The sequence below is a fragment of the Macaca nemestrina genome, chromosome 4 (assembly GCF_043159975.1).
Source record: "Macaca nemestrina isolate mMacNem1 chromosome 4, mMacNem.hap1, whole genome shotgun sequence".
Classification (NCBI taxonomy): Eukaryota; Metazoa; Chordata; class Mammalia; order Primates; family Cercopithecidae; genus Macaca; species Macaca nemestrina.
The window spans coordinates 165,645,498-165,658,896 of NC_092128.1; the positions used below are offsets into that span (position 1 = coordinate 165,645,498).

The 13,399-nt window shown below is 35.2% G+C and overlaps 1 long non-coding RNA gene across 3 annotated transcripts in view; it reads left to right on the top strand.

Annotated features, from left to right (window-relative positions):
- LOC105472836 (uncharacterized) overlaps nt 1-13,399 on the top strand; it is a 267,997-nt gene that overhangs the window by 66,645 nt on the left and 187,953 nt on the right. Inside the window, exon 4 of one of the 3 annotated variants that reach the window (XR_011621752.1) lies at nt 4,421-4,835. The exons of 1 other annotated variant lie outside the window; for it this stretch is intronic. This is a non-coding gene — a long non-coding RNA (uncharacterized lncRNA). Of the gene's footprint in view, nt 1-4,420; nt 4,836-13,399 lie in introns of those variants that run through there. One more of the 3 variants, XR_011621754.1, reaches the window with a different exon arrangement.

Genomic DNA, 13,399 nt, shown 5'->3' on the forward strand with positions numbered 1-13,399 from the left:
GAATTCTTTTGTGTGGATATATCAAAATTAATTTGACATTGTAACATAAAACATTATTTTTGGATTTTTATTATAAATGTTCTTGCTGTATCTAATGTCTTTTAGTAATGATAGCTCCAATTGTGTTTTTTATATATATATATATAAGATAGCAATAGAATTGCTGTGACATAAGATATATGTTGTTCATCATTCGCAGAGACAATTTTTCAAAGTAATTTAACAATTTAAAATTGAAGTCTCCCAAAGCAATATAAGAGGAATCTAGTCGTTCAAAGTCTTACCAACTCATGAATTTTACTTTATTTTAGGTCTTTCCGTGTGTATATATATGTATAATGATAATTTATAGTGGCCTTAATTTGCATAAATACTGATGTATATTATAGTTAAACAAATTTCAATGTTTTATAGGCTATTTGTTATACACTTTTTAAAGTAACTGTTAAAAGAGTTTGCAATTTTACTGTTGAACTTTCTTTTTCTAATTGATTTTATTTCTTGTGTATATACATGTGTGTGAACAAACACATATGATTTTAATAGAATTTCTTTGTCTTATATAACTTGTGGATATTTGCCTGACATTTTGGATTTTTATTTTATCTTATTTTTGACATTTTTGACAATAATTGTAATATTTAATGTTCATATTAAGGTCTGTAATTCACCAAGAATTGACATTTTTGTATGATATACAGTAGGGTTCTGATTAATTTTTCCAAGTATATATCTAATTAACCCAGTATTATTTGTTTATTTGTTGAAAAGAATTATAATTTTTTTTTTTTGAGACGAAGTCTCTCTCTGTGACCCAGGCTGGAGTGCAGTGGCGCGATCTCGGCTCGCTGCAAGCTCCGCCTCCCCCGGGTTCACACCGTTCTCCTGCCTCAGCCTCCCGAGTAGCTGGGACTACAGGCGCCCGCCACCACCCCGGCTAACTTTTTGTGTATTTTTTTAGTAGAGACGGGGTTTCACCGTGTTAGCCGGGATAGTCTCGATCTCCTGACCTCATGATTCACCTACCTTGGCCTCCCAAAGTGCTGGGATTACAGGCTTGAGCCACCGCACCCGGCCAAGAATTGTAATTTGTATTCTACCTGAAAGTATCACTTTTATCATAAATTGTGTGTTCATATATTTATGGGTTTGTGCTTGGACCTATATATAATTCTCATATGAATTATTTTCTGTTTGCCTATCTTTGTTAGATAGTGTATTAGTGTTAAGACAGTGTTAATATAACATTATTATAATTATCCTAGAAAATAGCATACTCTTTTGTACTCTATATTCTCCAGTTTTATTTTCCACCTTAGGTTAGCTTCCCTTTCTATTATAGAACCTTTGCACTGCTATGAAAAGATTACAATGTTTTTGTTGAATTTTATACTCAGAACTTACTGAAAGGTTGAATGGCACTGTACTGAATATAGGAAAACTGGGTAGGAAACATAGTTTTTACAGTATTGGCTCAATCAACCCATGAACAAGTGTATTGAATATTTGTAAAGATTTATTTAATTATTCTCAGTAATGCATCTAATTTAATGCATAAAGTTCTAATTTATCTTTTCTTAATTTTTTCCCTTTTTGTGTTAGTATTTGATAATGTAAAGGTTGATGTTTATCCAAGTCATATTATTTTGGAAATAACATTTCTGATATTTTATTGTTAATATATGGAAAACTATTATGTTTAAATTGATTTTATATCTAATTACCTTTCTAGATGTATTTATTAATTATAATAGTGCAACTACAGTGTGATTTTTCTACATACACAATTATGTCATTTGGTAATAATGATAGTTTATTTCTTCTTTAATAATCTTTGCAACTTTCTTTTTTTCCCCTTTATTTTCAAAGGGGATTAAAACTCCCAACTTGTGTGTAGACTTATACACAGACATGTGGAAATAGTTACAGAAGTTGAAAAGAATGCAGGCAATAATACGAATACAGATAATCATGTAAACATGTCAAAAGGTTGTCTGAGTGTCAGATAATTAAATCAGAATTATAATAAATTAGCAAATTCTCAGAAATCTGAAATTTTCTAGGTATTTTTCAAAAATAATTTCACATTATTTTTCTTTGAGTGTCTTTTAGTAGGTATAATATCACAACTTGTGGGCTTATTATGGTCACACTTGAATTACTGAGTAAATAATTTTTATTAAGTAAAATAGATATATAGAGAGAGGATAGGTAATATGAGACTGACATATAAAGATTATTTGAGGTACAACTATAGAAATATACAAGTAGACCAATACAACGAAATAATAAGTCCAGAAATAAACCCACATATGTGTAGTCACCTGATTTATGACAAAGATGGCCAGTTTTGTTTTTTTTTTTTCCAAAAGTGATAGTCTTCCAATAGATGGTGCTTGGTTAATTGAATTTGGACAAAAATGATTGTTACTCATAGTATCGCACTATAAATAAAAATCAATTAAGAATCTTTAGTAGTTTTAAATGTAAACTGTAAAAAAGTAAAGCTTTTATAAGAAAACATAGAATACCTTTATGTCTTACTAAAGGCTACAATAAGAAGGTGCCATGGATTGAGTGGTTCAAATAACAAGCATATATTTCTCATAATTCTGGGAAGATCATAATCAAGGTACCAGCATATACAGTTTCTGGTGAGGGCCCTTTTCTTGACGTGTGAAAACCTATCTTCTCTCTGCAGAGAGAGAGAGAGAGAGAAAGCAGTAAAGAGAGAGAATGTTCTAGTCTCTTTCTCTTCTAGGGCAGTAATCCCTTTAGGGCCTCAACCTTCATGACCTCATGTAAACCTAGTTACATCTCAAAGCCCTGCAGCCTAAAACCATCGCATTAAGGGGTAAGGTTTCAACAAACAAAGGTTAAGGGAGACACAAGCATGCAGACCATAACTATTTATGACATTAAAGAAGATGAAGATTTCTTATTTAGCATGGAAAAAGAGTTTACAAGAAAAAAAAAAAACCTAAAGATTGATTTAAAATCTTTATTAAATGAAAATTAAGATTAAAATTAAGAAATTCTTTTCCTACAGGCACCATTAAGAAAGTAACAAGGTAAGAGAGTGAAAGAATACATTTGTGAATACGCATCTGACAAAAGATGTATATATAATGTATGTAAAGGAATACTACATAAACACATATGACCTAATTTCAAAAAAATAGAAAAAATATTTAGATGGGTGCTTTACAAAAATGGATATCTAACAGACCAATAAGCACCTTTGAAAAGTTGCTCAACTCTGTGAACCCCTAGAAATGCAATGTCACCAAGTACTTATCAGGTAATTTAAAATCAAAAAGACTGATGATACTAAGTATTAGCTAAATTACAGAGCAACTGGGATTCACGTCCATTGTTGATGTGAGTATTAATTGCTACTACCACTTTGGAAAACTGTTTGGTAGCATCCACTTAAACCAATACTAACATTACTAATGACCCAGTAATTTCACTTCTAGGTATATTTGCAACATAAATGGTTGTAAATATCAACCAAGACAAATGTTCCACATGTTTGAAGCAGCATTATTCATAAGTGCATGAACAAAAATATGTGTAGATATTCTTTTCATCCTTCAACAACTGAAAGATGAAACACACATTTTTATGCTATGAAATGCTGAATAGCAATGGCATTCAATGATATATATCTGTATGCAATAACATGTATGAACCATAAAATTTATTATTGAATGGAAGCAGTTGCAAAAGAATACATACACATAGTCTACTTACATGAATTTCAGAAGTAAGCAGGAATAACCTGTTTGTAGAAATCAAATTATGATTATGTACTAGTGACTGGAATGAGACAGGATTAGTGCTTCTGAGGTTCTGGAAATATTAGTGTTGTGTCTCTTGATGTGAGTGTTCATCACATTGTGTGTTGCCTTTGTGGTAATACATCCAGTTGTACAAATTATTATATGTACAATTTTCATCATATACATTTTACTTCAGTGTTAATATTTAAGTTAATATAAATGATTTTAAAACAAAAATCTATTATTATGATGTTTTAATGATATCTTAGTCATAAAGTAATTTTATATAAAATGAACATTTTATAATATCTATTCTGGGTTAATTCCCTATTATGTTCTTTATTTATCTAACTGATTGCTTTTCTATATTTCTTTGAGTATCCCTCATCATGATAAAATTTTTTAAAAATCAATTTGTAGCTAATACATTTTCAGCTTCATTTGGCAGTAGAAAAGTTGAAGAAATAGAATGCAATATATTTCAGCACAAGTCACAGTGGATCAGATAAAGTCTGTAAAAATCAGCTTCTAAATGGACAAAAATTTGCCTTCACAAATAGGATTCATAATTTTCAAAGTACTAAGAAAAACATAACTTAAATCCTAGAATGAAACTCAAATACATTTCTGTGCAGTTTTCAGGTGCGGAGGTGTGATGGATGGGCACTGCCAGTAATTAACACCCCAGGGATAGCATTAAGCTGAAAATGCATTCAAGTTGGCGAAAAACTACCTCTGTTTCCTGGAATCTGGAGTAGGACAGATCTACGCTGTCCCCCAGAGGTCCCAGTGGGGGGGAAAAAAGTTTCAATTATCCATAGCAATAAACTGGTCATTAACATCTTCTTTATTAGACTTCTTCCTTCCTCTGTCTCACTTTCCCATTCCCTATTGTTGTTCCCTGAATCCACCTCCTAATTAAACTTTATACATGACAGCTCTTGTATCACATACTGTGTCTGAAACCAACCCAATGCAATGCTAAAGCTAAAGAAGAAATAAAACCCATAACAAAACTCACCAGCTTAATTAATAGATGACTGATATTTTTGGAAGAATCCTAGGGAGTTTTCTGAGAAATGTTCTGGCCCTACCCACAGTTAATATTTTGGCCTGTCTCCTTGCAAATATGCATGGTCATAAACTAGGGCAAAAAAAAAAAAGTTAAACTCAGCAATTTTTTGCTTTCCAAAATAAAACCATTGTTTTCATTAAGCTCTACAAAAAGCATGTGTTTTATTTTAATTATAATGCAAAATAATTATTTGTCTTACACAATTTTTTTTTATTACATAAAATTTTCTGTCATTTTTTTCCTTTTCTCTTTGATTATTTTTGTATAACTGCGATACAATTTGTGGTTTCATAAAACTGTGTTGTTTGTTTTAAGACACCACAAATGAAGTGGGACATAAGTGAACAGATTACAACACTGGAAATAGAAATATAGAAAATCATTCCATGATTTTGCTAGGATCCAGAGTGGAATCTAATCTTTAACTCTGTCAGTTTATGATATGCAGTGGCTTTTCCTCAATCAGTTTCTCCAAACAATATTTATGCTGCTTTTGGGGGAAAAAATGTGTAGGAATTTGCCATCACCAACTCAGAAGCATGTAGGAAATAACCAGAACAGAGATGTAAGCAGCAACTCAATTATGTTTGCAACACCTTTGCAGCAAAAATGAATTTTTTTTTACACCAGTAACTTCTAAGTTATTCCATATAAGTTATGTTATATTCAATAACATAACTACTCAGAAGTAGTTATGTGATCTACTTCTAAGTTATGTTGAATAGTAGTTTACTTCAGTGCTTCCTCATTCAACTATATTGTCCATGAAAGCCAAAACACCTAATCATAAGCAATACAAAGCACAATGACACATAAAGATCCATATATTTTAATATCAGGGCCAAAAAAAAAAATTAGAAGCACTACTAACCCCTCTGTGTTTCCTTCCAGTCCACTCTGGCACTCTATCAACCTCTACATTCATGAAATGAGCATAAACAAGGAATATTCATGACTATTGCCTCAGAAGTCTCAACATATTTTTTGCTTTATTTATTTCTGTGTGCTAGTTGGAGATGTTCTAATTGGAATATATGATTACTATAGATGGAACAATTTAGAAAGACGCATTTCTATATCAGTTATGGGGCATTTTCAAAAACAATTTGATAAAAAGATTTGAAACAACATCAGAAATCATGGACAAAAAGGACCAACGTAGAATTTCTTTCTTTTGCTACAATTCCAGAATGATCTACTTCTAGCTAGTGCCAGCATATCACTCAAAACCATCTGTAACTGATGTTTTATTTTCTTTCATTTCTAGTAAAAACAAAAAACTTAGAATGAAATAATTTTAGCTAGGAGTAAACTAGCAGTGACATAGAAGACTAAACAATAGCCTTGTAAGTGGCATGTTCATAGAACTGTAGTTTATGTTCAACATTTGTCACCTCTAAACTGTACCCAACTTATCAGAGAATGCTGAAGAGGAAGCCCTATTTTGTGACTAGGAGGATTATATGGTATCAGCCTCCTCATGCACACTCTAAATTGCAGTCATCTGAAGTCTGGTAGCCAGATGTTCTATCTCAACTGAGGCCCTATAGCATTAAAAATAACATTTTCACAAATGTTTAATGATTACCTGAGACAACGTCGACTTTGTCCCAAAAGTCTCCCATTAGAATCTGCTTAGCCTCCATATAGTATGTCGACATGCCACAGGCTCTGCACTTTCTCTACTGAGTCAGAGGGGCAAAATGGCTGAGAGGAATTACACAGAGGGAAAGCTCTCACCACGCTGCCTGACTGAAAAGTCACTTTCAAATGACCTGCTTCCTGGTAACCCACAATTTCCTATTCTTCACATCATTTCAGCATACCGTAAATGTAATTGAAATAATTTTCTCTGTTATATTCAGAAGGTTGACATCCTTTTGGCATGGATCTAGAGAGCTGTCACATGCCTGTGGCAGGTTTTTTGTATTTTGTTTTTGTCCCTGTCATGTGAAAGCAAACTGTTCTTTGCTTATTCACATAAGGAAAAAGAGACATTCAAGATTAATTGCTGGTTATCTGATACCAGTGACTGAATTGCTTTGATCCAGTTATAAGAAGATATCTGTGAAAACAACTATAATTGGGTGCTGGAAACATCATCATCCATGCATCTTTCTAATATTTAATAATGGCTCTGACACGACCAATACACGCATAGACAAACACACACGCAGATCTGATGTTGTTTGTAATTTATTCTTTAGGCAAGCAGGAGAAATGCCAATGATTCTTACTGAACTCTATCAAAATAGTTAAGCCCTACTTCATGGTTCATGGTCTGGAAGAATAAACTCGGGAACTAGTATAAAGAGTCCTTTTAGTGAAAAATGGGTTTATCACCAGACAGAGGCCTCTCTGTGTATTAGCACTGGTTAACATCTTGGGCCCCTGAAATTGGCATTATTTTTTGCTATATTTTTAAAGTTTCACTAATAATAATGATTTTTTACAGCATAATCATACAGGTAAACACTCAGAGGTTGGAGGTGGGAAGAAATGGAGAAGTGATCAGATTATATATGTAGAGTGATACAGCACAGATAGTCTACAAGGTTGCAATTTTCAGGGACACTGAAGATTAGAACTGACTCCTTTTGGGAAATTCCCAGGTGGTTGTTATACTGTAAATCCAACAGTGGCAAATGTTAATCTATGGACCAAATCTAGTTCTATGCCTGTTTGAAAAATAAAGTTTTATTGGGACACATTCAGTCATTTACAAATGATCTAAAGTTGTTTTTATACTACAGTAGCAGAATTGAGTAGTTGTGACATATATCATGTGGCCTACAGAGCCCAAATTGTCCACCATCTAGCCTGTACAAAAAAGTTGTGGTAAGCTTGAGACTAAATAGTTAGCTGGAATTATACTTCCCTGACCAGCTATAGAATCTCTTTATATAAACTGAATTGTATTTTACTGACTCTATCAGTTTAATATCTATATGCCGACTTATTTTACATAGCAAGGGATCTCTATGAAATATGCCAATATTTTTCTAATTCACCTCATCTTAAGAAACTGCTGGGAAAACATATATTTCTAAGTTCACTATGGAGTATCCTGGTGTAGCATTTCTGCTAAATTCTATGAATATTTTCACAAGAGCCATAAGTAATGATTATGACAACTATGGGAAGGCCATAGAAGACCATTTGCAGAAAACTGCTGATTAAGTTTGCCTTGCCATTAGGTATGTTGACCATAATTATGCCAGTTCAGGTTTCGGTGGCTAGATGTTCTCAATTAGGATCTACCATCTTATGATGCTCCTATTCCCACTGAATTCAGTAGGTTTATTTCTATTATGTTCTCCAGAAGAAAATCTCTGAGATTATCATTTCACCAAAATCTGACAGACATACTTTTCAGGAAAATATGTAAGTCCTCCACACATGCTGTAGCAGGTGTGTGTGTGTGTGTGTGTGTGTGTTTAAATGTGCAAAAGTTGCCAAAGATATTCCTGTTGCCAAAATTATTCCTGTTTCTAAGTCCACTGAACTTAAATGTCCATTACCAACTTGAATTCTCAACAGTACTGAATACATTTATAGGGAGAAAATAATACCATACAATTGTTCGTTATTTCAGTCCATAAAATTTAAACCCAAGTCCTATTGGTTGTATCTCCATATGTCTATTAAACCTGGTTATTCTATCAAATCAATTTATTATCACTCTAATCTAAGTCATTATCATCTCTTTCTTCCAAATTAACACAATTGTTTCATTCTCATTTACCTGTGAGATGCTCAAATGTAGCCAAAATCTTCCTTTCTAAATAAATACTGATTAATTTTATACATTTGTGTATAATTTTATAATGAATTTCCATTGTACCTGGGATAACATCCAAACTCCTTAGTATGACTTGGAAGTTCTTTCAAGATTTAGCTCCTGTATTTTTCAGTCTCATTATCTGTCACTCTCCCTCTTGTTCAGTCATCATATGTACCATACTGTCTCTCAGACAAAAACTAAAGACATGATGTTCCATCTGCCTAGAATACTCTTCTCACGTTTTCCTCCCACTACATTCATTTGAATTACTTGTTGCTTGAGACATGCTAAAATAGGTGTGTAAAGAAGAGGACTCTGCTTGATGCAGTGGGGATCTGTGTCCCCACCCAAATCTCATGTCAAATTGTAATCCCCTATGTTGGAGGTGGGGCCTGGTGGGAGGTGATTGGATCATGGAAGTGGTTTCTCATGGTTTAACACCATCCCTCTTGCTGCTGTTGTGGCGATAGTGAGTTCTCATGAGATCTGCTTGTTTAAAAGTGTAGTATCTCCTCCCTCTCTCTTCTTCCTCCTGCTCCTCCTAGGTAAGATGCCTTGCTTTCCCTTTGCCTTCTGCCGTGATTAAAAGCTCCCTGAGTCTTCTCCAGAAGCAGAAGTCACCATGCTTCCTGTATAGCCTGTGGAACCATGAGCAAATTAAATCTCTTTTCTTTATAAATTACTCAGTTTTGGGTATTTCTTTATAGCAGTGCAAGAATAGATCAATATACTGCTGTAGTATCAATTATACTGGAAATGACTTATTCTATGCCATAAATTCTATGAGACATAATAACTTACTTGCTCACATGAATCTGGATAATTGCCTGAACAAAGTACGTCACAATGTATGTGTGTTAACCATCCAACATCTTAAATTACTTTTTACCAACTTATTAAAGCCTTGAAGTTAAATTTATTAAAATGTAACCTACAAAGATTCAAGTATTCCCCATTGACCAACTTGTTTAAGAATTTTAGAAACTGAACTCTGATCTCTTTAAAATGAGTTAATTAGATTTTTAAATTTTCTTACTATTTATCTACTATAATGTTTAAAAAGTATTGGTGTTCCCAATATTTTAATAAATTATTTGGTGTAAAATAATTATTCGGTATAAAATAATTCTTTAAACTAGAGATATAATCACAAGTTCAGAGAATTTCCAGCTACTTGGATCCACAAATTTCACAATTACAACTGGGAGTTGATGAAGTTTTGTAATAAATATTATAAAAACATTTATGAATCCAAACAAGTAACTGCACAAAATAATGCTAATACCATAAGCCTAGTAAGTCTCATTTCTTTTTCTGCATCCAAGGCCTGAAATTATGAGGTTCACATGCAAGACACACTCTCATGGGCAAAGAGATTATGGCAGAAAAATCACTATAGAATTTTATACTGCAACCAACTATTTACTCTGTCTCTCTCTCTCTGTCTCCCTGCGCGCGCGCGCGCGCACACACACACACACACACACACACACACACACACACACACACACATATATATTTTGTTTTGTTTTTTTGAGACAGAGTCTCGCTCTGTCGCCCAGGCTGGAGTGCAGTGGCATGATCTCGACTCACTGCAAGCTCCACCTCCCGGGTTGATGCCATTCTCCTGCCTCAGTCTCCTGAGTAGCTGGGACTACAGTCACCCGCCACCACGCCTGGCTAATTTTTTGTATTTTTAGTAGAGACAGAGTTTCACTGTCTTAACCAGGATGGTCTCGATTTTGTGACCTTGTGATCTGCCCTCCTTGGCCTCCCAAAGTGCTGGGATTTCAGGCATGAGCCACGGCACCTGGCTATTTACTATATTTTTAAGTCATTCTGTATAACTATAACATTCAAACTCTAGATGTTAGCTGACACCAAATTCCCAGTGAACGCCATTTCCTCTCCAACTTAATAAAGGGTATTAGAAAGCAATTAAGAATAACATTATTTGAAAAAAACTATAAATATGTTCTTTTTTATGAATAAATTTTGTATAAATTATATTAGTGTGCTTATCATTACAAATAAATTACTTGCTATAATCTTACAAGTGATGGTGACAAAGAAAATATGCCAGGAAACCTACAGGTTAATCTGTAATTAAAAAGGTATATTCTTCTTATGCATTTCTTTTCCTGACAACTTTCCAAATAGATTGTTTGCAGAGAAAATTCTAGTATGAGAATATGTAGTCAAAGATACTAATCCCTATGTGCTATGGACTGGGTGTTTTTCATCCCTCAAATTTATATGTTAAAGCCCTAACCCTTGATGGGAAGGTATTTGGAAGTGGGGCCTCTAGAAACTGATTAGGCTTAGATGATACCATAAGGGTGGGATCCTGTGCTGTAACTGGTGTCTTTATAAGAAAAGGCACAGACATCAGAGCTCTCTTTCTTTCTGCCATCATGTCAGGACACAAAGTGAAAGTAGCCATTTGCAAGCCAGAAATAAAGGCTTCATCAGAAACCAAAATGATCCAGCACCTTGATGGTAGACTTTGCCTTCTCCAAATCTGTGAGAAATAAATGCCTGTAAGTCACCCAGGCTGTGGTATTTTGCTATAACAACCTCAGCAGACTAAGACACTCATAATGATATGGAATGTTTAAAGAAAACTGTGGAGGGCAATTGTTGATAAGATAAAAGAAGAGAAATGAAGAACAGTGTAGTATATTACAGCTGGGCATGGTGGTTTATGCCTTCTATCCCAGCACTTTGGGAGGCTGAGACAGGAGGATTTCTTGAGCTCAGGAGTTAGAGACCGGCCTGGGCAAAATGGTAGAACCCTGTCTCTACAAAAATACAAAAATTAGCTGGTGTGGTGGGGCATGCCTGTAGTCCCAGGTACTCAGGAGGCTGAGGTGGAAGAATCTTGAGCCTAGGAGGTGGAGGCTGCAATGAGCCATAATCGCACCACTGCGCTCAAGCCCGAGCAACAGAACAAGACCCTGTCTCAAAAGGGAAAAAAAAGAGGGAAGGAAGGAAGGAGAAGGGATGGGAGAGAGAAAGAGAGACAGAGAAAGAAAGAAGGAAAGAAAGAAAAGAAAGAAGAGAGAGAGAAGGAAGGAAGGAAGGAAAAGGGATGGGAGAGAGATAAAGAAAAAAGGAAGGAAAGAGAAAGAAAGAGAGGGAAAAAGAAGAAAGAAAGAGAAGAAAGAAAGGGAAAGAAGGAAGGAGGGAGGGAAGGAAGGAAGGAAGGAGGGAGGGAGGGAGGGAGGGAGGGAGGGAGTTGCAGGAAGTCAGGGATCCTGAACGGAGGGACCAGCTGAAGCCGTGGCAGAAGAACATAAATTGTGAAGATTTCATGGACATTTATTAGTTCCCAAAACTAATACTTTTTTACACCTCTCTTTACTGTAATCTCTGAACATAAATTGTAAAGATTTCATGGACACTTACCACTTCCCCAGTCAATACCCTTGTGTTTTCCTATACCTGACTTGACTTTAATCTCTTAATCCTGTCATCATCTTCATAAGCGGAGGAGGATGAATGTCGCCTCAGGACCCTGTGATTGTATCAACTGCACAAATTGTTTGTAAAGCATGTGTGTTTGAACAATATGAAATCTGGGCATTTTAAAAAAAGAACAGGATAACAGCGATGTTCAGGGAACAAGAGAGGTAACTTTTAACTGGCCGCTGGTGAGCCGGACGGAAGAGAGCTATATTTCTCCTCTTTCATAAGCAAATAGAAATCGCTGAATTCTTTTTCTCAGCAAGGAACATCCCTGAGAAAGAGAATGCGCCCTGAAGGTAGACCTACAAAGGGGCCCCTTTGGAACCGTGTGCTGTCTTTTATGGTCCAAGCTGAAGGGATGAAATAAGCCCCAGTCTCCTGTAGCACTCCCAGGCTTATTATGAGGAGGAAAATTTCCGCCTAATAAATTTTGATCAGACAAGTTGTCTGCTTTCAAACTCTGTTTCCTGATAAGATGTTATCAATGACAATGCTTGCCAAAAATTTCATTAGCAATTTTAATTTCGCCTCGTCCAGTGGTCCTGTGATCTCGCCCTGCCTCCATTTGCTTTGTGATATTTTATTACCTTGTAAAGTATGTGATCTCTGTGATCCACACCCTATTCGTGCACTCGCTCCCCGTTTGAAAATCGCTAATAAAAACTTGCTGGTTTTACAGCTCGGGGAACATCACAAATCCTGCCGACATGTGATGTCTCCCCCAGACACCCAGCTTTAAATGTCTCTCTCTTGTGCTCTTTCCCTTTATTTCTCAACCCAGCCGAGACACTTAGGAAATAGAAAAGAACCCATGTTAAACATCGGGAGTGGGTTCTCCCAATAGGAAGGGAGGGAAGGAGGGAGGGAGGGAGGGAAAGGGAGGGAGGGAGGGAGGGAGGGGGGAAGGGAGATGAAAGATAGAAAGAAAAGAAAGAAAGAGAAAGGAGAAAGAAGGAAGGGAGGGAGGGGAGAGGAAACAAAGAAAGAATGAAAGAAAGAAAAGAATGAAAGAAAGAGAGAGGAAGAAAGGAAGGAAGGAAATGAAAGAGAAAGAGAAAAGGAAGGGAGGAAGGAGGGAAGGAAGGAAGGAAAGATACATTCTCTTTATAGTCAAACTTAAAGAATAACCTGTTGAAATAAAATTAAATCAGTGAAATTTACCGTTAGTCTGTGTGTGGAGTGAGAACTTACATATGGATCAGTTGGGTAGATACAGCTTCTTTTATCTAACAAAGTTAATAGTCTTTGAATACACCCAGACCTGAGAAAGAAAAGTTAACTAAAAGT